The sequence below is a fragment of the Corvus cornix genome, chromosome 1, assembly GCF_000738735.6.
Source record: "Corvus cornix cornix isolate S_Up_H32 chromosome 1, ASM73873v5, whole genome shotgun sequence".
NCBI classification, from domain to species: Eukaryota; Metazoa; Chordata; class Aves; order Passeriformes; family Corvidae; genus Corvus; species Corvus cornix.
In genome coordinates, this window is record NC_046332.1 from 39,462,707 (window position 1) to 39,488,842 (window position 26,136).

Here is a 26,136-nt window from a genome sequence, read left to right on the forward strand (position 1 = left end):
ATTTTGATGAATGTTCACAGGTAATTATATATGATACATAATCCATATGACACATAACTGTACTTGTTTTAAAGGATATTCCTTGGAAATCAAGACCACAAAAAAAAAAAAAAAATCACATTAAATGAGTCTTTAAATGCAAAAATGTTCTTATTACTTCTATGAATTTGTATGTTGATTGAAATGCAACTTTATAAACACTATCTTTCTTTAATGCTCTGTATTATCTTGCTTCATGCTGGGAAAGATACATGGGTAAGTTATTGATCTGCAACTCATACAAGTTATTTGAAAGGAGTCATTTAATTGCAGACTAAATGTAAATATTGGTTTGTAGGTCCACAAAACAGAATAGTTATGGGGCAGTCACTTTTTAAACAAGACGAGGCTCAAAAAAAATTAATCAAAACACAGAACAAATCCCAAAATTCACTACCTTCTATAGATGTCAAGTACCAATGAAGACTTCAGCTTTAATATCAGGAACATACAATATTTAAAACATTATTCTAGGAAATAAAGGACATTTTTAGTTAAGGTAGGCATTTGAAGCAGAAGTTGATCTCCCACTAAACCCTATCAAAACTGAATCAATATTTGCAAAAATGTATCAAATGAATGAAAGTGTTGATTCTGTCTTTAAATAGATTCTGAAATACTCAAAGTGATAATTACCAGCATGTACATAAAATTATGATCAAAATCCTGCAGAAGTACAATGCTTTTGTACATGTATTAGCAGAGTCTCTATTCAAAATGTTACTGTGAGCCATGAAATATAAATAGCAGCTGAAATGTCAATCTATCCAAATGCATGATCATGTAAGATTAGATTCATAGGACCGTAGAACATCCTGAGCTGGAAAGGACACAAGAGTTTTCAAGTCCAATTCCAAACTCCATACAGGGAAATCTAAAAATTAAACCATATGTCTAAGAGCGTTGTCCAAAAGCTTCCTGAACAGTGACAGGCTAGGGGACATGACTACTTCCCTGGGGAGCTTTTTCTGATCACTGTTCATACTTTCAGTGAAGAACTTTTTCTTAATGTCCAACTTAACTCTTCCTGACAGTTTTCAGCCTTCCCCCTGTGGCCTATAAAAAAACACCAAAGAACAGCACCTCCCTCTCCACTCCCTTCATGTTGTTATAGGCAGCAAAGAGGTGACCCCTCAGCCTCTTCTCTGAGCTGAACAAACCTGTATCCTCAGCCACTCCTCATAAGTCATGCCCTTTAGCCCTTTCATCACCTTTGTTGCTCTTCTTAGGAGAGAACAATAATATAAAGATTAAGTTTGTGAACTGAGAATTCAGGGTTTATGTGTATTTTTTTCTTTCTGAATATTTTTCTTACACAATCTTTCTCAGAACTCATCTCACACAACTTAAGATACTTACTTAGATATGTACCATATCAGCTTCTGAATCATTCACCTCTATTCCTTTTCCTGATCAGTGCATAGGAGAAGGCACTTTGAGGCAAAATTAATCTACAAAAATTAATCTGAGCTGCCGGTTTGTGGTTTTTTATTCACTAGAAATTCTTTTTTCTCTTCACTGATTAAAGAGAGAATATTCAGTGTCTAGAAAAGGTGTGAATGTCTGTTGTACAGACATATAAAAGAAGGTAAGTACCGTTCCAACATTATGCTCCAAGTATTAACTTCAGCCTATAATTTAATATCCATAGGACTGTAAATACCAGTATAAAGGCTAATAAATAAGAGTCAAAATCAGTAATAAATCTACCAGCTCAACACTGTTTGGAGAATGATGAGCATCACTAGTAGGACAGGGAAGGACTTTATTCCCTTGCTATCCAGAAACATTTTACTTCTGTTAATTACTCAACCAGACTATTTTTGCAATTGATTGACTTCACAGCATCATGATTTTAATGTCTAGCATGAACTTTTACATTAAATTAAAACTTAATTTAGCTAACTTAAGTTGTAGGAATCACAGAATTTCATCCAGCAACTCCTGCATCAGGCTCATGATTTGTATGAACCCTACACCTCCTGGAAACCACATCCATATCACTTGCAAAATAGTGGCATTTTCTTTTCACCAAATCACATTTAATTTTCAATTATGGTAGTGTTAATCCTCTTTTTAATATGTACAGGAAATAAAAAATATTATGGAGCCAGACTCCACTCAGTGCTATACAATCCATAGATGAGAAGCAGTGGCTATAAGCCCCGGAAATTTTAAGTGGGATATAAGAAGAAAAATTGCAGAGTAAATGGGTAGGGCCTGCAACAGAATGCTTAACAAGCCTGTGAAACCTTCACCCTCAGGGACTTTTAAATTTGAGTGTTCAAGGCCTTGCTCAAAGTGATCTAAATTTAAAGTTAGTACTGCTCTGAGCAGGAGAGCAGTCTAGATAACCTCTAGAGATCCCTTCCAAACTAAATGATTACATGAATCTATGATTTTAAGAGATGATTCTTGTTTGTCTTATGAATCAGCTATTTTCCAATCACTGGTTATTTTAGTGTGTTCAAGCTCTGTCTCCTATCAGAATTGTTTTTTCCCACGTCTGAACCTGTAGACAATGACTTCGTAATCTTATCTTGGGTATAATTTGCTAGTTTCCCAAATCTTGACCTGCCCTTGTAATTTTTCTCTGTAATATTTTTAATATATCAATATCCCTTTAAAAGACCATCTCCAAAAAATGCATGTAGGCGTGGTGGTAAAAGTCTCTCAAGTGCTGTACACAAATACACCCTCTTCACTTCTATTTAATATTTTTCTAGATATGCATTTAAAAACATGTTCACCTACTTAGCTGTAGTGTTGCTCAGGGAGCTTATGCTCACTTAAATAGTTACTATTTCCTCTAAGTCCATCAGTTTCACTGAACACCAGGACTCCATTTCTCATCCTGCAAGTGTGACCTACACATTTTGTTCCTTGATGCATGTCCTTTCAATTGGCTTTGTTAAACATATCCTGTTTAAACATATTGCTGAAAGAAAAGTTACTTCCTTCAGCAATATAATTTAGTTGAGTTGGTCTTTCCCCATTATTCCTCCTCACTAATTATCCATTATCAGCAAATTTGATCACATCATTGATGAAGAGGTTGAAAAGCAAGAATTAACTTTTCAGAGTAATCTGATTATGCATCCTGTTGACATTGATACTTCATTTGTAATTACTTTCTAAAACATCTTTCATAGCTGATATTTAAGCTTCATTGATTTTGCATAGCAGTATCTCCCACGAAAGGAAGAAAGACAAGGAAAACTGTTTTATAGAAGTATAACTGCATTATGTCAATGCAGTTACCTGCTGCAGTTATCAACCAAACCTATTGTGCAAAAAGATCCCACATTTGTTTGACAAGGTACATTTTCCATAAGGCCAGGGTGACTGCCATTTTAATCTTTGCAGACAAAATCCCTTGTCAAAGTGCCATCACGTTCAAAAACCCCAGCTTAATCATATTATTTACCCTCCTTGAATATTGTTAGACCAGGTAACCAGTTTAAAAAAGAAACTAAAAACGCCTCAGTATCTAACAGAGACTGTTATCAAAGTAAATAGGGAAACATTATTGTCAGAAACACAAGCTTTCTTTGCACTCTTTTGATACTATGGATATTTTTTAATGATGAATGATATAAGCATTTTTTTGTACCTCCTAAAATGCAGTGGTTTCATAAACATATCCTATAATGCTGATGCTATTTATATTTTTTTTGTCTTTTTTATTTTTTTTGTCTCTTTTCCATGCATTCATTTATTCATTTATTGGGCATGATAAGGAAAATATGAAGAAAAACCTTCTACATTTTTTGAAAACATGCAGCAACATTGGTTTTATTATATAAAATACACTTAATAGTGGTTATATAAATGCCTAAAACATTTGCATAGTAAACCCAGAAATGTTGATTTGAGGTCATTATTAATTTCTAGATCACTGAGACTGAAATGAATGACTTCTTGATTCATGGGGAAGAAAAGGACAGCCTGTCCTTCCCTTGACTTATTGATGTAACATTTCCATACCTGCTAACATGCAAAAATAAAAAAGGATGTTGCTTCTGTGATGTACTGGCCACTGCTTCTTTCTGGGATTATTTGGGTCTGAGTCAAAATCACATGAGGCTGCTGGTTCATGTATGAATCCACTGCAGATACTTTGACTAGGTCACACCCCTCTCTTGGTTATACAATGTAAAATGGATTTGCCTGTGTTCAGCAGCCACTTGGTTGTTGTGAACAGAAGCCTAGACAGTAGTCTGAAAATTCCAGAAAAAAAGGGGCAGACTCACAATAAAAATGACAGAAAATTAATGCATTTTCAGTTGTTTAGATTTACAATTTTTTGAAGTTCTTTCTTGTCTTATGTACAAACATTATCTTGTTATTTAATATCTGGAGTCACAAACTGGAAATTTTACAGGACTTTTCTAAACTCCCTCTATTCTATGTTTTGCAAGCACTTCTGCTAATCAATACTTATATATTGGAAGAGAATGGTCATCAAAGATAAGTGAAATAAAAATGTACCAGTCAGTCTAATAATCAAGGTATGAGTTTAAAAAAGAAAATCTGGTATATTATAATGAATGTTTTTATTAGGCTTCCAGCATTTTTAAAGACAGGCCTTTAAAAGGTTATGGTGTCAAAACCAAATTAGGTACATAAAAGGAAGTATTCTAATTAACTACATCTAAATATGAACATTAATTTACATATAATTATTTTATCCCTTTAAGTTCTGTGTAGCTTTTGAGGAAAAAAAATGGCTAAATTAACAGCATATAATTTTATTGATGCCCTTTTCCATAAAGGGATAATTTGAATGAATTGCTGAGCTGGTGTATTAGGACACAACCAAACTGGAAAGCAGCCAGCTGACATTCTGAGAAGTCCATGTAATAGTATACATTAGGCTAAAGCAGCTACCAGATATATTATCCCAAAGCCTCTTGAAACTCTTAACACTGGGTCTGCTGAGAATGTGCAGCAGAAAATCAGACTAGGTATTGTCAGGAATCTACCTGGAATTTCAATTAAAATCTTGTGGAAATCTCCCTGATTCTTTATTCTTCTTTTAATTATTGCTTGACCACCCCAGTAAATTGGTCTAATCTCATTGAAAATATCATATTGAAACTTTCTGGCCAGCATAGTAAATAATCATCAAAAGGCAGTTGTTAACTAGTTACACTGGTAAACCTAATAGCCAAGGGACAAATCTGAACACATTATTAATTTGTTTTATGCATGTTCAATGCTGCATAAGACATGGTTTTACTCCAGAGATACTCGTAATCTGAACAAACTAACATGGCCATCAAATACAATGCTCTGTTCTAAATTAGAAATTTATTGGAGTGACTTCTGTGAATATGACTTATTTTGAACCAACCAATAAGCCAGGGCAGATGTCACGGTTTAATTACAGTAGGCAGCTGTCCTGATTTTTGATGGGATAGAGTTAGATTTTTTTCCTTGTAGCTGGTACAGAGATGTGCAATGGATTTAGTATGGGAATAATGATAACATTGGTTGTTGCTGAGCAGTGATTATTGTAAGTCAAGGACTCTTCAGTGCTCTGCCAGTGAGGAGGGGCACATGAATCTGGGAAGGGGCATGGCTGGGACAGCTGACCTGAACTGGCCAGAGGGATATTCCACACCACAGAGCATCATGCTCAGTGTATAAACTGGAGGGAGTTGGCCAGGAGGCACCAATCGCTGCTGGGGGCAGGCTGGGCATCTGTTGGCAGGTGGTGAACAACTGCATTGTGCGTCACTCAAACATCTTGTGTTCTACTTTTCTCTCTCTCTCCTTTTCGTTGCAAATATTATAATTAGTAGTATTAGTATTATGCTATTTCACTTTGTTTTAATTATTAAACTGTTCTTATCTCAACTTTTAAATTTTTTTCCTGATTCTACTGCACCTCCCACCAGGGGAGGGAAGAAGTGAGTGAGCAGCTAGTCCACACACAGCCAGTTGCTTGCTCCCCCACGGCAAGATGGGGGGAGATATGGGAGGGTAAAAATGAGAAAACTTGTGGGTTGAGATCATAAGGACAATGAAAAATTTTAAAAAAATTAATGAAAAAAGACAACAAAGAGAGGGGAAGGGAAGGAAACTACAAGGAAAATTGGTGATGCAAAAGAAAATAATTGCTCTGCACCAATCAACTGATGCCCAGCTCATTCCAGAGCAATGCCAACCTCAGACAACCTCCTCTCCCCAGTTTCATTGCTGAGCACGGTCTCATACATTATGGGACATCCTTTGGGTCAGCTGGAGTCATCTGTCCCAGCTGTGTCCCCTCCCAATCCCTTGTGCATTGTCAGCCTCCTTGCTGGTGGGGTGGGGTGAGCAGCAGAAAAGGCTTTGACCCTGTGTAAGCTCTGCTCAGCAGCAATGAAAACATCCCTGTGTTATCAACACTGTCTTCAGCACAAATCATAGCCCCATATCAGCTACAATGGATATATTTAACTCTGTCCCAGTCAAAAACAGTGCAGTCTGAGTGTTTAAAAGCAAAATATTATTTAATTATTCACTGTTAGGAAAAACCATTATACTGACAGTTTCCAGGAAAGGATCCTGCCGACAATGAGATAAGAAAGAAAAGCTGTAATAAAAGTTGTATGATTTTTTTTCTGCAGAAAAAAACAAGCATGGCTTGCCCAAACAAGAGGAATTTTACCTTTCAATTTCTAATGTGCACACCAGGTTTATGCCGCACTTGTATTAAAATCCACTCAGTTCAATGCCTGTCTGCAGGAACTGCATATTTATAATTAAAAGGAGATTAAGGTAATTTACTACTCTCTTGTCTGCTGCCCACTAATTTTCTTTCAAAAGGAACAACAGCACACTAACCACTTGGATGAATTAAGGGACTGGTAAATAGTATAAGTGGACATTATCACATCTTTTCATACTAATCGAATAACAGGATTGATCTGTTTTTTCCTAACAGTGACAAGGAAGCTAAAGCTTTCTGAGATTAGAGTGTCTCTGGGTTACCTTTTCAATCAAGAAGAGGATCTAGATTTCCAGTGCCTTAATATTTTCAACAGGCACTTTTCATTTATTCGTAAAAAAGCCTGGTATTCATCTGACCATGTGTAAATCTGTATGTGAGCTGAGCACTGAGCTCCTCATACAGCAAAGAGAAATAAGCATTTTAGCAGGCAGTTCACTATACACTGCATAGTAATACAAATCATACCCTAATGTTTTTTTGTCTTCTTTCTTCCACGAATAGTAAAGTAGGATGACTAGGTCAAGTGCAGATGTCTATACTGTGGTCGTCTAGATCAACATTCATAAGCTGATAGCTCTGTAGCAGCATGTAAGGTGCCCTAGCGCACCCAAGACATTTACACAAGGCTCAAAAATATGATACAGGGTCTGTGGGAGATTCATGTTATTCTTTAGTGATGGGTGAAGGATGTAGCAGGAAGTACCCTTGACTTTGTATAAAATCCCCAACTATCTAAGTTAGGTAGTCAACTTCCACCTTTAGACATAGTGAATCCCATTCAAGTGACTGAACGTGTCATATTTTGAGCAATTATCGTCTTTCTTCAGTGTTTCACAGATCCTGTTACTTGTTAAACCACACAGCTGGGAAACACTGATTCAATAAAAGTAGCATGTAAGTACTATGGATTGTGTGGTATAGCACACTAACAAGATTGTTTCAATTTTTAAAAAATTTAATTTTTCTATTGGAGTAAACTGTTGAGCTTTGAAGTTTATTCACTGTGCATTTGCTCAAAACAGTGTAACATTGCTACTACTTCTTCATTATAAATGGTATATGAAATTTTGTGTGACACTGACAGGCACTATGGGATAAATATTTTACTTTTCCATTGGGATTTATCAGCTACCTAACAACTGAAAACACAGGAAGTAACCCACCTTCCACAGTCCAGGCTTATTGTTCAGCCTATTGGATAAATGAATGCATCTCTTGAAACCTGTTAAAAAATTAATCACTTTTAGGATGCACAAGACAATACTAGCTCCAGTAATGCATGCATTCCTTTGGCATAGATTACTGTATAATATTTAAAGACAGCTGTTTCTGCAAAAGCCAGAAATGATAGGACAGATGGATAGGCAGAGGGGTAGCAAATTCCTCAGAGGGCTTTATCAACTGCTTGCCATATTCAAAAGGTAGAAGACAATAATTTACAGTGTAGCAGAGCTTACATTATATAGTCAGTGTAAATATTTTGGCTTGTTAAGCTGACCAAGTTTTTGATACTTGCATTAATACACTTGCCATCCTCTTCTGCTGAGGGAACTCATTTCAACTTACATGATTTAGCATCTGAAAAATGCCATTTCAAGGGCACCAGTCTCCATCTCTACAATAAAAAACAATCAAATAATCATTAAAAAAAGTCCACATGACAGTACAAGATCCTGTAAATAGCACGAGTCCATGTTATACCCTTTCATATCACTTCTGTTTCTGCCCATGTGGCAAATCTTTTGCAATTTATCAGTTGCTATTTGTGTCATTATATGAAGATTGAATGGGCCAGGCTTTTTGTGTTAAGAGTTCTCCCACCAAAGACTGGGGTTTCAATATAAAATTATAGTTTATAAGCAAGAAAACAAGCAAATGTGATACTCTTCCAAATTGCAGAGTATTTATTTGCAACATAAATTTATTATTGTGCGGCTATATACAAAATGAGTGCTTCTCTACTCAGTGTCTCCTTATGAAAGCAGCTCAGTGTGTTCTCCCTCTTACTTAAACTATGATTCATGAAGTCACCCTAGTTACCGCATAAAGGTAAATAAAGCTGTGCACAGAGGATATAAGCTACGAAGCACACAGAAGAATCCAAACAATAGAGTAAATGCACATTACCACACTAACACAACGTCCCAGCACTCCATGCACTCATAAGTGTTTAAAATGACTGTGGCTTGCTTTAAAAAGCAAGCTATTTGAGAGACTAAATATAGAGCATACATGGTGCGATGCCAATTCAGTCTCTAAAAATCGAAATCATTCAGTCTTACTCCAGCTGTACCTCAACATTTACACCTGAGAACAGATTTTTATTCCTTAAAATGTGGATGGTAAACATCCACCATATTTTTTAAATTATTCGGTTGAATTATTTTTTTAGAAATTGTGAGTGTTAAGAAATTGTTGCTTTCCAGTTATTGATTCAGTGTTCCAATCTTACAGCCCATGTTCATAATGGGTGTGTTTGTGGCAGGATTTCCACTGTATCTCTTCAAACAAAGGATCTGGAAATATGTTTTAAAATAAAAGCTAAGAATTCTCTTGCTTTTAGATGATTTCAGTGACTAAGGACTAAAACAAAATCCTAACTGTGACAAAATCTCCTTCCTTTTCAGAGACCTGTCAACATTGAGAAAATCTGTCCTTGGTGTAGAAAGAAGAAACCTGTGTATATTTTGCAATAGAGGTGCAAGAACCAAATATAGACAAAGATACCCTCCAGAAGGCTAAAAATAATTTATATTTTGAAGCCATTGCATACTTTTTGGAGGATGTGAAAAGGAACTCAGTTCTCCAGCACCAGCACCTGACAGTTGCAGAGTACAGCTGAAAGTTCCTAAATACCCTTTGAGACACAGAGCAGTTAATGTAGCCTGGAATGAGGACACAAGGTAAAAGAAACACTAAGAGAGAGGAAAGAAGAACAACAGATGGCATAGCTGAAGTATAGTCAGCAGCATAAACTGCAAGGGAAACAAACAAATCCCAAAGGCTGCGAGTAATAAATTTGCACAGTGGGGAACACACAGTTCTGGAGAAACTTCAGTCAGAAAATAAACTGTGCATCAATCCAAATCTTTCTCTTTAGTGCTAGTTGTCCTGGTAGATTTTCAACAAGCTTTAGAAATTCTTCTCCCTACAAGTCTATTTTGAGATTGCAAGGACCTGCAATCTCAAAAGGGATTAAAAGATATTTCCTGAAGCCTGAGGTGCCCTTGTAGAACCATGTCAATGTCCTGCAGACCAAAGAAGAAAGACCCATCTGTAGGGACTTAAAATGCACAGTTGCGTGTCCCAAACACTGTTTAGGCCACTTTGCCATGAGAGAAGCATAGCATGGAGCAACAGGATGGTGCTAACTCCAGGCTTGGCAGAGGCACTGTCTGGCTGGCACATCCTGGGTAATGCATCCAGACAAAAATTCCCACTGTGGCAAACTGTGTGAAGAATCAACTGCTCATACACATATCACAGCCAGAGAAAGATCACCACAAATAATGGGACAGATGGCATCTGAGGCCACCGAAGCTCCCTCAAATATGCCCCTGTGGAATTTGGACTGTTCTAAGCCACTGTGACGGGAACTTGAGAGACAAAGGTGGCACTACTGTCCCAGGGTTAACACAGCTGTGGGAGAAGAATGGATCACTGATGTCACAAAGACTGCAGAATTTATGGACCACAAGGAAAGCCAACTCAGAAACTGTGTTGAAATAAACTCTGACTCAATAAGAGGTAATTCTGTCAGGGGGAGAGTGCAACCACCAACCACAACCCACGGACTAAAGAAACCCACTGACTCAAGAGGAAGACTCAGCATGGCGCTAATTAGCATTAGAAGTGAGGGAATCCTTTAACCAATAGAATAAGAGAAATGTGTAGCCAATGAGCATTAATTCATTTGTTTGCTAAAATGTATAAATAGTGACAAGCTTTGAACAACCTTGGGACCCACACCAACAAGAATCACAGAAACACAGAACCACAGAATAAGCTGAGGTGGAAGGAACCACAAAGAACATCAGTTCCAGCTCCTGGCCTGGCACAGCACCATCCCCAAGAGTCACACCGTGCCTGAGAGTATTCTCCAAATGCTTCTTGAACTCTGTCAGGCTGGTGCTGTGACCACTTCCCTGGGAAGCCTGTTCCTGTGCCCAGCCACCCTCTGGATGAAGAACCTTTTCCTGATATCCAACCTAAATCTCCCCTGACACAGCCTCAGGTCATTTCCTCACATCCTGTCACTGGTCACCACAGAGAAGAGATCCAGATCTGCCCTTCCTCTTCCCCTCATGAGGCTCAGAGTGAAGAAGGACCAGTGGGATGCCACTGGATCCATGGGTATATTCTGCTTTATTTGTCCGTCTCTCCCTCTCTTTCTCCCCGCTCTCTTTTCTATTTCTTTCTTCAGCCTGGAGAAGAGAAGGATCTTACATCACATTCCAGCATCTAACAAGGGACTTTTTACAAGAGCATGTAGTGGCAGGACAAGGGCTGATGGCTTTAAACTGAAGGAGAGGAACCTTGGATTACATATTTGGAAGAGATTCCTTGCTGTGAGGGTGATGAGAAACTGGCACAGGTTTCCCAGAGAAATTGTGGAAGCCCTATTCCAGAACATGGTCAAGACTAGGCTGGATGGGGCTCTGAGCAATCTGGCCTAGTGGAAGATGGCACTATCCATGGTGGGGGGGATAGAACTCGATGATTTTTAAGGTCTTTTCCAATCTAAATAATTCTATGATTCCATGATTTTCGAGAAATATACAAAGTGTTGGTTCAGGCTCAGCTGAGGACAGCTCTGCTTAGCAGCAAACGTCTGTCTTCTGCTAAGCTCTGAGACAATGACCTGGTACCATGTAAGGTCATAGGTGATCAGCCATTTTTGAGAAAGGAGTTACAAGGTTTAATCTAATTTTATGATGAAGGGATTCTCATATGAAACCTGTTTTTCAATAGCGTGAGAAAAAAACACAGAGCAGGGATCTTACTGTACTGGGATATTTTTTTCATTGTGGTAAGGTCATGGCTCCCCTGTTTGTAGTTTATGCTTCAGTGCTAACCAAAACACTACGATGATGTAGAACTGCAGGTAACAGAGACATACACACAGACAAAATTTAGGCTGTGATTGTGGAGCTATTGAATGAGGTGACTACATCTCAGTCACCTCATGCTCATAACATGATTAGGAAATGTGTCCCAGAAGTAAAAGAATATTGTTGCTATGGCTGGCATTATCTCAAGTTTGAGAGCTCACTTCTGAAGGTAACTAAGAATAAGCCTGGAGCAGGAAATATAGCTCAGCTAAAATATAAACTAAAACCACTCAAAATCCTGCATTAATCTGACTGCACTGAGCAGACCAATAATAAAAAAGACAAAAATGTATTCAAAGGAAGTAAAAATAGAATAAATGGCCAGGCCATTAAGTGACAGAGCATAGACTTAGGCATTAGAAACAAAAAATTGAAATCACAACTAATTTTGAGTGCACAAATTAGAGTGGGATTCGTATGTTTTCTTCCAGAAAAAGAATTCACAGAAGAATAGCTTCACTACATTGTCTTCCAGTGAGGACAGAGTGGATTTGCTTGACTATCCAGTACACCTGCACAAGAGTAGCAGTTGGGTCACAGGACCTGAAAGAGACCAGGAATTTCTGGATCAGCTTCTGATGGTCAAACAAGATTCCCTAAGGGCTCTCAACTTGGACTACATGAATCTGCTGAAGCAATTGATTTGAGCCCAAATCAATTGCTTCAAGATGAGCTGAACCTCTACCTCCAGTCTTTGTCATGTTAGATAAATTTGACCCCAGCTGATGGCTGCAATTTAGACTGCTTTGCATGCACATCTATGCATGTAGACACGTAGGTATCTCAACATGGAGATGAAGCCAGCCCTGTAGGAGAGATCGGAGAGATATAAGAGTAGGAGTATAATTCAGTTACTTAAAACATCCATCTAGACATCTACAGAGTAGTTGAGCCATTTGTAAGGTGCTGACATATGACAAAGTAAAAGAGATTTTCACCATCCTGGACTGGCAGCTGGAGACCAGCTGAATACCTTGGGACATCCCAGTTGGTACTAAATACCTATTTAGAAAATTGAATTGACTCTGAGGGTCTATGACATTGATACCTGCATCTCACTTAATCTCATGGATCACCCTAGTGAACAAAGCCTGACACTTCTCAAGTGAAATTTATTCTTCTGAAGCAATGTCTAAGTTAGGTCACTGCTCTGAGCTATGAATGCTTATACCTTCCTACTGGCTATAATTCGAATTAAGATGAGTTAATGTAAAAGTAGATATTGAAAAAGAGATTAGCTGAATTGCAAGTTTTTAGCCCAGACTACAAGGGCAGCACTACTGAAGCTTAAGAAGAAATGAGGTATTTAGGGTCCCACTTTTGCATTGTTGAAAACAGTAAGGTTTTGGAGACTTAATTTAATAGCAACAAAATTGGAGTCTTATTTTAAATCAATATGAAAAGCTTCACCAAAATGAAAAATAGTAAAATAGTAGTTTTATAAATGCAAGCATATGTACATATATTAAGAAGATTATAACAAATATGTTGAGGTTTTACACTTTTAACATCTTTGAAAAACAGGATTGAATAGCAACACCGTGGGCTTTGAACTGGAATGTCTAGCAGTAAAGTTCACTAAGTGTCAGAAGAGACCCTTATGCCTGCAAATAGCCAATGTACTGCCATTATCTAGAGATGGAAAAACCATGAGCACAGTGGGAAACTACACACCACTTAATTTAGCTCCAAAAAATGTGGTAAACTACTTACAGTGTTCAAAAGGATTTGTAGAAAATCTACACAGTAAAACACAAAAACCCAAGGTCATGTAGTGACAGGACAAGGGGTGACAGCTTTAAAATGAAAGAGAGTAGGCTTAGATTGGATATTTGGAAGAAATTCTTTACCGTGAGGGTGGTGAGGCACTGGAAGAGGTTTCCCAGAGAAGTTCTGGAAGCCCCATTCCTGGACATGTTCAAGACCAGGATGGATGGGGCTTGGAGCAATGTGATCTAGGGGAAGGTGTACCAGCTCATGGAGTAGGGGTTGGACCTAGATGATCTTTAAGGTCATATAAAATATTCTAGGATTCCATAGGTTTAAACTGAATTAGTTTAAATGCAAGATCAACTAATCAAAATTTACAAATGTATATAAAACACTGTTATAGCATATATTTCATGTGCCATTTAGAGCTAGTCCACAGTTCTCCATCAAATTATTTTGACTAAAATTAGGATTTTGACTAAATCAAATTACACTCTCAAAAATGTCTTTTCTCTTGGAAAACTTAGGAAAATAATGTTTCCAAAAAAGTAAGGTGGAGTTCATCTCACTTAACTTTAGAAATTTATAGCATAAACATGTTCACCTAAGTTAATTACCTTTGGCTTCCCTTTTAACAAATTTCAGACATCAACTGCAGGAGGAGATGAACTGCACCTGAGAAAACCTGGTTTTCTCTATTATTTAATTAAAGTGGGCATATGGCTGGCTCAGATGCAGAATTACACTGCTTATATATGCATCTGATAAAATTAATCCCATTCCAGTCTTCTAAAAGCATCTCAAAAACGAAAACAGAAAGATAACCCTGAAACATTTTGTAACTCAGGTGCATGTACTCCCATGCTTCTATGCCTGACATTCCCTTACCAGCCTCCCTGCTCATCTGTGCCTATGCAATCTCCAGGTGTGCTGTTTCACCTTTCCAAAAGGGAGAACCGGACTCACAATTGACAGTACAAAGTGAACTGTCTAATATCTCTATATTTTTCCCTTGGGAGGAACATACTTTCTGTTTAACTGACCATCTTTCTGGTCAGAATAATTCACTTTCCCTTTTCTTAGCATGAATTTGTACTTCTGTATAATTCCACTGCTCAGTATGAAGAATGTAAAGAAAAAAAAAATAAACCCCAAATTTCCTTCCTTGCATTCCTAAAATCAGAGCTATCCCAATTAGAAGCATCAGTTCTTGGAAACATTAATGCTGCCATTCAGTTGCTTTTGAACCCATATGTAGTGGTTTGGTCTCAAATACTCATTACTGTTTATCTTCTGTGAGATAAGAATTAGGAGAAATGCAAAGCAGGCACCAAACTTGAAAGAATATAAAGAAGTTTATTAACAGACCTAAAAGAAGGGAAAAAAAAGTTATACCACCTTCAGAACTCTCCTCCTCCCCCCCACCTTCCTCCCTTCTCCCACTGACAATGTAAAAAGACAACCCTTGAGATGTTCAGTCTGTTTACCACTTCCATAATAACCTTGTTCAGTCCATTTAGAAAGAGAAGTCTCTTCTTGCTCATGCTATGAAAACATTATCACAACGAGACAGCCGCCCACTTCCAAATATTGTTCAGTCCATTTAGGAAGAGGAGTCTCTCTGCCTGCATGTGGGTCTCTTCCCCCGACTTGCAGCTTGTTCAAGGTCACACACAGATAGCAATTGGTTTTCCCGTGTTCGAGGGTCCACTCTTGAAGTTTGTTGGGGTACAATTTTAAGGTTGAGCCGTTCAGAAACAAAAACAGAGGCCCTTCTCCTTCCCTGGGAGCAAAGGGTCTTCATCATCTTCATCTTTAGGACTATCTCTGGGAGCATCTCTAGGGACTGAGGTTTTCTCCTTTCCCGTTTGGAGCAAAAGTCGTCATCTGGTTCATCTCTCCCTGTCCAAACTTCTCATGAAATTACAGCTGCGTCAGCATCTGCCTATCTCAGCGCAGGTGCTTTTGCTTACGAGTTGAACACTCCACCCCCCATATCTTCATGGAATTACAACGGGATACTCTGATATATCATAGCTTCACAACAGAATTTCAGCTTTAAGCATCTCCTCTCTCTCTTCCCTCAGGTTTTCAGCTCTTCACAGCAATAAAAGGGTTAATCTCACCTCAGCCTTGCAGCTTTGCAGCTGGAATGTTGAATTTTTCTTACCGAAGTGGAGAGGGGGGAGAGCCGAGCCGCTCCGGCTGCCCACGGCAAGGCAGTGGGGGGGGTTCCACGGCTGGAACAGGTCCATTGGCTCCAGGATGGCCGTGGCCCGGCCCGGCCTGGCCCGAGCAGGGCCTGGCTGGGCCCGCTGGCCCCCACACGGGGCCCGCAGCCACCTGTCCCAGCGCCGGAAACGAGAGAGAGCTTGGAGGGGGAGTTTGCCTATTCTTAAATGTGGATCACAGAGGCGGTCACAACTTTAAGTGGCTTAGAGAATTGTCCATATTCAAACTGGCCAGCTGATAGGTTCTATCAGGTCCCAGAGGAAACTGTAAGCACCCCTTAGCAAGGACATCCCTTCCGGGACTATGCTTGCTAACCTATGACACCATAGAACAAATTGACAAGAGAAAATGAGATCTTGAAAGATGAACTGAAGGTAGAGACTTTCTCTTAGTTATGAGAAGCAGAGATAGTTGTCTCAGAGAAATATACTGAAACTTTTATGGAAGTGTCAGAAATTACTTTTTCTTCAGCCACTGTCATGCAGTAAAAAGAGGAAGTCTGTATAATGCTGAAGAGAAATATATCCTATGGTCCCTTGGGATGTTGTGACAGATCTGTATATGAATGAGCAAAGGAGAGCCAAACATATAAAGCAAATATGCCTAACATTTACGCTTCTGTTTTGAAGTCAAAATCTGAGAAGCCTGCACAGCTCATTTCCAAAAAAATAACATCACTGCTAGCCGCTTTTTTACCATTACATGGAAAGTCTCACAGGGGAGACAGTATTTCCAGGAATAAATTTTATGGTCAGAAGTTACTTCACGGGCATGATTCCACCATGAGACTTCCATGTATAAACAGCAGAGGAAAATAACTCTCTAGGCCCATCAAAAACACCTGTGCAGTCATGGTAAAAATAGAAGGAGATCTTTTTAAACATGTACTGAAGAAATTTTGATACTTCTTCAAATGCACTTTATTTTTTTTTTTTACAAATACATGTTTGAATGTGTTTCAAAGTTTGGAAAGATACTATCAATGAGCTTATCTTACAGGCGTTTTTAGTGTCACTCACTTCATGACCTGAAATCTCAAACTGTTCAAATGACACTCTCTCTGACATTACAGAGCTGTGCAAAATAAATGAACACACTTTTTATTTGTCCATAAAACCTTGTATCTCCCATAATAATCTATCATACCCACCTTAGTTTTGGCTTGATGTAAAAAAGCAGAGACACCAGTACAGCTTAAGAATAATTATTTTAAGGTGATATATAATTGAGGTGTTATTGAAGTCTATAAAATTCTGCCAATGGTTCGAAATGGTTCAAGGAAGCTAAAGTAATGGTGTTGCAACCTGTTTACACTTACAATACCTGCTAGTGGACTTAGAATAATACCATTCCAGTCTTGTCTTTTTCAGTTTTGTGGATGGTTACTTAGAATTAATTTCTGTCATTAAAGAAAAAACCCACCCCCCTGCCTCCCGTCAATCAGCTATTGGATTTCATAGGAAGGAAAGCACTGAATGAAAGACATTGCTCACTTTTACACTTCAGACCAAAGTAGGGATGTTTTACCCCCCTGTAGATTCTGACCTTACGAAAACACAACAGCTTGGATATAGATTTCCTCTTCTGTTAAATTAAGCCTTCTGTCAGGGATAGTCCCACTGCAAAGAAATATTGGATAAATCATGTCTTAGAGTTAACTGTTATGATCAAGCTGATGTAACTGGAATATGTGTATGATTTGTAACATTGCTATTGTTTTCCATTGAAAACAATAGCATTTTAAACAGTGAAAGCCAAAATATTCTGCCATACTCAAAATGCAGCTTCATAGAAAAGAACTCTTGTCCTAAGTTAGCAAGAAAAAGAAAAAAAAAAACATAAATAACCTTTAACAACTGAAACTCCTGCCTAGAAACTCTGCAAACCTAGACCCAGGTTCTCTTAAAAGAATATACATGAAGATTGTAGTCACTTTATGCTTCCTCTGTTACTAAATCAACGAAATTCTAACTTATTCATATATATCAATGCTCAAGCAGGAGATTCTGCAGCAGATACTTTGTGCTATGCAGGTCTGAGTTCAATTTTGGCTTCCATTTACCTAGAGGACTGTCCATTTTTCACTTTGTATTGCAGTGCATCAGGGAACTAAAACTTATTGTGTGTATCATGCAAGTTGCTTATTTTTTCACGTCAACAAATGCATTGTAACAATGCACCCTGCAGATATGATCATGGCTTGCACCATAAAAGTCTGTAGTTCACACTGTACATGCCTGCTAATGGCAGTAAACATGAGTACAGAAAAAACAATTAGTCATTAAATTTCTGTGTCGATGCCAGAACAGAACTGGGTGCAAATGAGATTAAAGCCTCTCCAAATGACCACAGAAAATGGATTTATTTGAGACTGCTTTTCCAATGCTCTTTATCTCCCTATGAGAAATTCCAACAAGTACAGTGGTAGAAAAAGAATAGTAGAATAAAGACCTGGGGTTGGGACACTGAAGGAACAATGACCTATGATAAATAACCAGATGCTTAGTATCTACTGCCTTTTCATCTGTCTGTTACTTGGCTTTCTTTATTGTCTTCTGCAATGGAAACAAGGAGAAAGAAAAGTGAATGTCCAATCCAAGCTCTCTGAAGTTCTCGAAAAATTAAGATTTGGATGTTCTGATAAGGATATACCATGTGGCCAGTAAGTGTTCCCCTGCAAGGAAGCCTGTCTGCAGGTGTAGGGAGAAGCAAGGCAGCAGTGCTGGAAGGCTGATGTCAATGGGCTACATGGGAGCAGTGCTCTGCAAAAGGGTAACAGGATGTCAGTTGTGTAATATGAAGACATTTCTTCTCTTAACCTTTCTAATTGCTGCCTTGTAACTCGTGCCCGTTGGAAGAAGTTGTGGGGTGCTGTGCTCTTGTTACCCAAGAGCCTGAGATGAATGCTGGTTGGAGGGAGTTCAAGTCTGGAGAATGTCTGGCAGTCCATTTGGCCTGACTGCACCAGCTCACTGGCATGTTAATTGGAGCATGTTTCTGTTAATCATGCATATATATTTGGGTGGGAATGTACGCAAATCTTTTGCTGACATGGTCTACCCATTATTTGCCCATTTTGCACAGCAGAACTTTTCACTGTCATGTTATTTGGTGCTCTTTCTCTTCCATTGGATCATGAAATGATGTTAACCTAGAAATAACTTAGGTTTTTTTTCATGGAGTATTTGCCATTAAGCTCAGTGATCCAATCTGTAGTGAAAAGTGTACTCTACACAACATCCTGAATATCTGAAAAATAACAAACAGCCCATGCCTAGGGCCATTCATTTTCCATGCTAAATTAAGAACACTGTTTCACCCCCCTTTTCTAAGAGACATCAGTATAGGCTTATCCGCTATAAAAGCTCAAATGTGTAGACTTCCTGATCTTTGTACTCTCATATCTCATGTACTTTAAGATATCCAAAGACTGTGCCCATTCTAGACTCAGATGTTCAAATAGGGTATGATTACAGAAGTGGCTCTGAGTGTGGCTAAAATCAATGCCTGGACATAAGGGGCTGGCTTTTTACTCCCAGCATACCCTCTTAAATATTGTTAGAGCTAAAGGGATCACTCATGGAAACTGATTGTTTTTGTTTGCTGCCCCAAAGGAAATATGAAAGACAAAAAAAAGAATGAAGCAGGATGTCTATTTAAATCTTACATCTTTACCATGGAGGAGCTGGAAAGTTAGGATTAACTTAAGTGCCATAAAAAAAAAAAAAAAAAAAAAAAAAAAAAAAAAAAGAGTGGACTTTTCAAAACTCTGTGATGGGTTGATTCTGCTTTGAGGCAGAGTGGTGAGTAGAGCAGTTGAAGAGGAATGAGGAACTCTGGCTTCCCTACAAGAAAAGGCTGCATTGTCTATAAACATATAACTTTGGTTATAACAATACTTCAGTATTATTTAACATAATGAATATAAAAATACTCCTCCACATTTTCTTAGTTTTTGTATGCAGACTAAAAAACAGAAGAAAAAGGCTAAATTTTGCCACAAGTTGTATATCTGCAAGTCTTTATATGTCTGTAAATATACTGTGTATCTTCAGAAAGAGTTTCTATGATAAATTAGATAGTAATCCATGCTAATAGGTGACAGAGTGAGACTAATGCAAAAAGGAATGTAGGACAAAGCTTGTAAATTGCATCCCAAAGGCAGCAGCCTCACTAAGAAATGAGTCTTGAAAGAATTTGGTCATCTGCCTTTCAGTAGTTAAAGGCAAAGCACAGCCTCTAGGCTCAGATGCCTTGAAAACAACATCTAAAATTATGAAAGATACCTAGATTCCTTCTGCCACCTTGCATTTGATTTGTAAGAGCAGGAAATACAATTAACATTTTAGTGCCTTGTTTTACTATTCTGTGACTCTGCATCTTCTCTTTGTATTAAGACTGTACCACACATGCCAATACAGTTAATTTTCTGAAAAAATTCCTCACATATTTGGCTAGTTATCAATAGATTTGGCCTGAACAGGTAATGAAGGCAAGAAAGTTTTCACAGCTATTTGCAAAAGCATATCAAGAAGAGCACATTTATTTGAATTTGTTAGACTATAGCTCACCTTCTTTTTCCCCTTGATTCAAATTAATCTTGATAGTAATAATTAATTTTCAGCTTCAAGATTTAATAATATATTAGGGTCTAATTATCATTGGATAATTACATTTTGTATTTTGGAAATCTGTAAAGTAAGTTCCATGATTTGTTGTTTCTGTTTCTTGAAGCACCAATTCTCTGAGCCTATACTTTTCTTCCTCCTTGATGGTTGGCTAATTATTGTTTTAAAAGTGTATGGTATGTTCATTTTGATGGAAGATCCATTTGGAAAAAACAAGACCTTTTTTTGCTCCTAGAGGTTTTACAAACTTTTCATTATGCAGTAATAAGGAAATGAATTTCTGTCTTGAGGGAGGCTTGGGAAATCTTCACCTGTAGCTATTACCAATGTTACTGGAGCATGGCCAAATAATACCATATTCCTGTGGTTAAAGAGATTAGTAAGAAATTCAGAGTGTGTTATCTGAAGTGCAAACATATTTTCCCACTTGAGACACATCAGCACATGGACCGATTCTGGGCAGAGTCGCACTAGCATTGACATCTCTCTGAGAGCAGTATAAAAATTCTGAGATACCTGATCATATCTGATGCCAGTCTAGATTTGTGGAAATACAGGTCTGCATTTACCCCCAGCTCCTCAGCTGCTGTAAACACTTCAGCAGTTCCACTGTGCTCCCAGCATAGTCGTCCCATGGTGGTATCACAATGTCCCTAAGTAGCTGGGGGGGTAGCAAGGTAACTCTAAAGCAAATGCAGCTCTATGTTTTGAATTAGGAAGCCAGCCTTCACGGTATTTATAAGACAAATTCAGAGTGGCTTCAGCAGGAGTACTGAGTAGCAAAGGTAAACAGTGCAGACAAATAATGCTGAAATGCTAGTAAATTCCTCAGAGAAAGAACTGAAATGCAGCAAAACTGAGAAGTGCCTTTACTGATGCTCAGAATTTTAGCATCTATTCAGATTTTGTGTCCCTTCAGGTCCACTGTTTGGAGAAGCTGGAGCCTTTTTAAGTGGTGTTTCTAGACGAGAACACATACTGCAAAGGTACACTGGGTAAAGCAACTAAGCAAATGAGTCTGGTGAATGCTGACCTTTTACTTTTATTAAATTTAATGCTATGCTGGTTTAAAATTTTCTTCTTAAAAGTTTAATTGGAGATTAAACGTTCACAGTTGGAAATGTTTCCTTATCCAGCAGAACTTCTGTCATTATTTATTTATTATATATCTGACCCAGGCTGCAAAGTCTTGCCTTGAGTTTGGGGAGAATCAGTTATAGTCTTGCAAAGACATTTGCTGCTTCATCAGATTCTCTGGTCCTAAGGACTTTCTTTTCAGTTCTTTTAACTTAGCTATGTTGAAATATTTGTCAGGCTTCCAGTAGTGTATGCTGTACTTATGAAATACTTAGACATCATGAAAATTGTCTTTTGTGTTTATCATTGAAAATAGGGTTATATTGAAAACACATTAAATATTGGTGTAAACTTATGCCATATGACACCACATGAGGAAAAAGATACTGACCTAAAAAAAAATGAAATAACCATTATTTACCTGTTAAATAGCACTTTCCTGTAATTATTCAAAATTCTCTGGTGCGTTGCCATTATTTAGTTACGAAGGAGCCTTTAGTGCAGTAAGCTTGAAGCCATGACAAATTCTTAATAAGAATATATATAAAAAATTAACTAAGAGCTGGAGAAAAAAGCAGAAATGTGGTAACAATGCTGAGGCTGATACCACTGAATGTAGGTACTTATTATAAGCATACATTCTTGCTTTGCTTTATAGATGAAAAGCAAAGAGAGAGACTACTTGCTCGGAACAAATCAAACTTTAATGAATAGGGCAAATTTCTGCACATCACTTCTTCTCTCCACCGTCAGTGCAATAAGCTGCAAGGACCACATTCTGCTAGGTACTGAAGGTTAAGTGTGGTGAATGGGGTTTGATGTCTCTGTCATTTGGGAGGGGATGGGGTGGAGGTGATAGGAGAACTGGAGAAGTCCTTTAGAGCATATGTTTTTTCTTTTATTTCAGTTGACTGCATAAAACAGTCTCATAAATGGATTGCACTTCATCTTGACACTAGCTAATATTCTCTATGCCTACTTATCTTAGCTGCCAGAAAGCTATTCTGGACCTTATTTCTGGCTGGAAAATCTGTCCTCATTTGGAGTCTAAATTCATTCAAGGATATTTAAACAAGCTTGTTCTTGTGCCAGCACTGTCCTTTAGCTTAAACTGTTTTGATTTTTTTCCTTCTTTGGCATTTATCTCCCTCATATATTTATGGCAAGCAATCTTGATCTCTCTTGACCTCTGTTTTGCTAGAACAAATAAACCAAATTCTTTTGGGACCTACCCACTACAAACTGCAGTGCAGAGCAGATCTCTACACTTCCATCAAACCAAGTAGCTCTGGGCCAAAAGACACAGAGTACAGAACAATACCCAAGGCAATTATTCTGCTTCTTCCAGATCTGACTCAAAGGAATAAAATGCTACTGGAAGCCACATAGGTTGTGTCATTTAGAAATGTCAGCTCGTGCTATTACAGCACTCAAGCACAGTGCTTCAAATAGATTCACTTTAATTTGTCATAAAATAGGGTCCCACTTGTCTTACTCATCTTCGTAGACCCATTTTATTCTTGCTCTGCTGTTAATAGATCTGCATTGAACAAATACAATTAAAATTTTCTATATGTGGTTTGGGCATGATTAAAAGTTTCATGTCATGTGCATATGTACTATTCATCTAGAATTATAAGAAAACCTAATGCTAAAAATTTTTTCTCATGGGAAAAATAAGAAATACAAAATAAACTTGAAGGGCAATATCAGTTTTTGGCTATCTATTAAGAGTTTTAATATGTGTAGCAAGATATGTCTTCCAGCATCCCTGATTCTTGTTATTTATATCATATCAGAAGTTCATTAAATTTATGGGGATTTTTTCCGCCTCAGTTGGTCAAAAAGGTTTTTGCTGATTTGTCTAGAATTTGAAAATGTCAAGAAAATTACTCCAACTTTACTACATTTGGAAACACATATATATTCTTGCTAGTTATTGTAGTATACCTTCTCTACTCCAATGTATGGAAGTAACTGCTTGTGTGTAATACTGAGTGAAGAACCAGCACATACGCATGCACATACCCCAGCCAAACCAGTGATTTTCCCCAAGATATAAAAATGCACCCCAAAACACATCAATAAAAGGACCATGGGAATATAAGCCTCTTAAAGTAACAAAAACTTAGAGATAGGAAAATGACACATTCTCAGCAGCAAGCACTGGTGACGATCTCAATCATAATGATTAAAATGTTTGATGTGAAAGAAGTGACCTCTTCCACTAGTGTCCAGAGAAAGATGATTCTCTCTAGTTAAATGAATTAAGAAAATTTGAATTTGAAAAAGAGTGCATAGTGCTCTGTGGCATTCAAAAATAAATGATTTTCAAACTACAGAGACAGTGCCTGATCCGCTCTACCCTCTAAGCAGGAGAAGCAAAATGATAAGATGCGCAGCTGAGTTACTAAGCAAAAGTAAGCCACACCAGTTACATGCTATGTTCCACTGTCTGCCAAAAAGGATAGGTGGCTATTGAGCTGCTTTCTGAAAGCATGGTTCCAGGATTTTGTTTTGTCCACATACTTATTGATCTTAGCAACCCAAGATCTCATTGCACTGTTGGTGCCAGAACTCCAGCTCCCTAGCATGTTGTGCCAGCCAGAAGTGTAAAGCAGTCACTCAACCTTTCTCCAGCCTTTTAACAGTTCTCAAGTGGGATGCTCCAGGCTGCATTTGAAAAGGTAAGTTCAAACTCTTTGGGTTATGCTTTTTAATACTTTTGCAGCAAAATTGAAGCTGGGTTTGAACAGGTGTTACCAGGTGGCTCACTCCTAAGATGTGTGCAAAGGGACACCTTCAGCACTTTTCAGGTATGTGCACAGGGACACAACCAAAACAGAGGAAGTGCCAAGAATGCAGCTGGTTTTGTCCCTCCTGCTCCAGGACTTTTGCACCACACTCTTACAGCTTTGTTGACACAGAATTCAGCTAGGCATGCAGTTTTTTCTCTGTTGACACAAATGCCCACAATGTGACCTGCATATGTGTGACCTGTATACAAGAGACATAGGAAGATGCTCATGCTCTCGGAAAGAAATAGGCATGTAAAATTTTCTACTATAAATGATCTCTAACTCAAAACAATTGAACAATAACCCTAGATTTGAGAATTTTGATGACAGCCTAAGAACCTTATAATTAGCAGATATGTGAGAAATTTTAAAATACTGGTAAAAAGAAAATTTGAAAGGGGAAAATTTAAAAGCAAGGATATGATCCAAATAGTTTCAACTAGATACTGGCAATAACCCCCTGAAATTTAAAAAGAAGAAAGGGTCTTCTTGTACAAAAAGCCCTCCCCTTTCTGTATAGCTTCACTGGTTCATTGTGAGGTAACAATTTAGTAATGAAGAGCATGCGTTCAGACCTTAGAAGCAGTGATATCTGAAATGCTGATACCTAAGCATGGCTACTAGGAGCTGTGCACGCAGCTATTTGGCATGAGCAAGAGGCCATCAGACAGGCTATTACCAAACACTGCAGTGCTCCCTGAAGATAAAAAATGTGACACTTAAAATTTCAGACTTCTTGCTTCTTGCCTACTGATTTCCTCCCCATTAAATAAAATTAATGTTTAAACACTATATAAAGGTTTTAGTATTTTTCAGTTTTTATCCCAAGAACTTTAAACTTAAATATAGAGGAAACAAGTGTTTGAGAATGTGGCAATACTAATTGTTACTATTATATGTTGTTCTTGTATTTGCCTTATCTAAAGTACTTGCAAAAGTAATAGGTGTGCATTCAGCCAGTTAAATTCAATAATATAATTTCTTCTTGAACAACAATTTGATTTTAAAGAGAACATCTTGTTAATAGCCTTCACCAGTACTATTTTGTGAGTGTCATTAAGTTTATTTGGCTAGCGACAATGTGTATTTTTGGCAATCAGGAGCATCTTTAAAACTATATTATCATTACAACACATCTATGTTTCCTACTTTAATTTCATTCTGCCATAACAGCAAATTGACAATGCATTAATTTAAGTATCCAATTTAAACCAGCTGAAAATGAATGTATTCAAACTAGTAAAAACAAAGACAACAGCAGGCTAAAAGATTATGGAAATCAAAATACTATAAAGCAATCTGAACAATTTTGGTGGTATTGCAGCTCTTTCTAAATATTCTGATTGCAACAGTTGATTTATATTGTTATTATTAAAGTAGATATTTCCTGCTTTACTGATCACTAAAAAGCTATGTAAATTTTAACTTTTTTATTATTTTTATTTTTTGCATTCTCTTCAACTGCTTGACATGGGAGAAAAAAATAATGTAAAAAATTCAGTATATTGTTGTTGCTCTATTTAGGAAATAGATTTCCAAGAATTTAAAAAGGAATGGAAAAAAAAAAGTTTATGACAAATTCTGTAAAAGTTCTCCTGATCTCTTCAGATTTTCAAACTAATGAAGAAAACAGAACTTCTTAAGAACAAAATAATAACTTTTGTTCAAATTTAACTCTTTAGCTCTTTAGGCAGTAAGTCTAGCATCAATTGTCATTGATACGAATCACAGAAGGTTGAAGAAGACCTTTAAGGCCATCAAGTCCAACCATCAACCCTGCACCACCACCATATTCACCATTAAACCATGTCTTCAAATGC

General features: G+C 37.6%; 1 long non-coding RNA gene across 1 annotated transcript in view; it reads right to left on the bottom strand.

Annotated features, from left to right (window-relative positions):
• LOC109144732 overlaps window positions 1-26,136 on the bottom strand; it is a 99,875-nt gene that overhangs the window by 22,279 nt on the left and 51,460 nt on the right. The window contains exons 2-3 of the long non-coding RNA XR_002045662.2: window positions 8,327-8,375; window positions 7,924-7,982 (exon numbers count right to left, since the gene is read on the bottom strand). This is a non-coding gene — a long non-coding RNA (uncharacterized LOC109144732). The remainder of the gene's footprint in view (window positions 1-7,923; window positions 7,983-8,326; window positions 8,376-26,136) is intronic.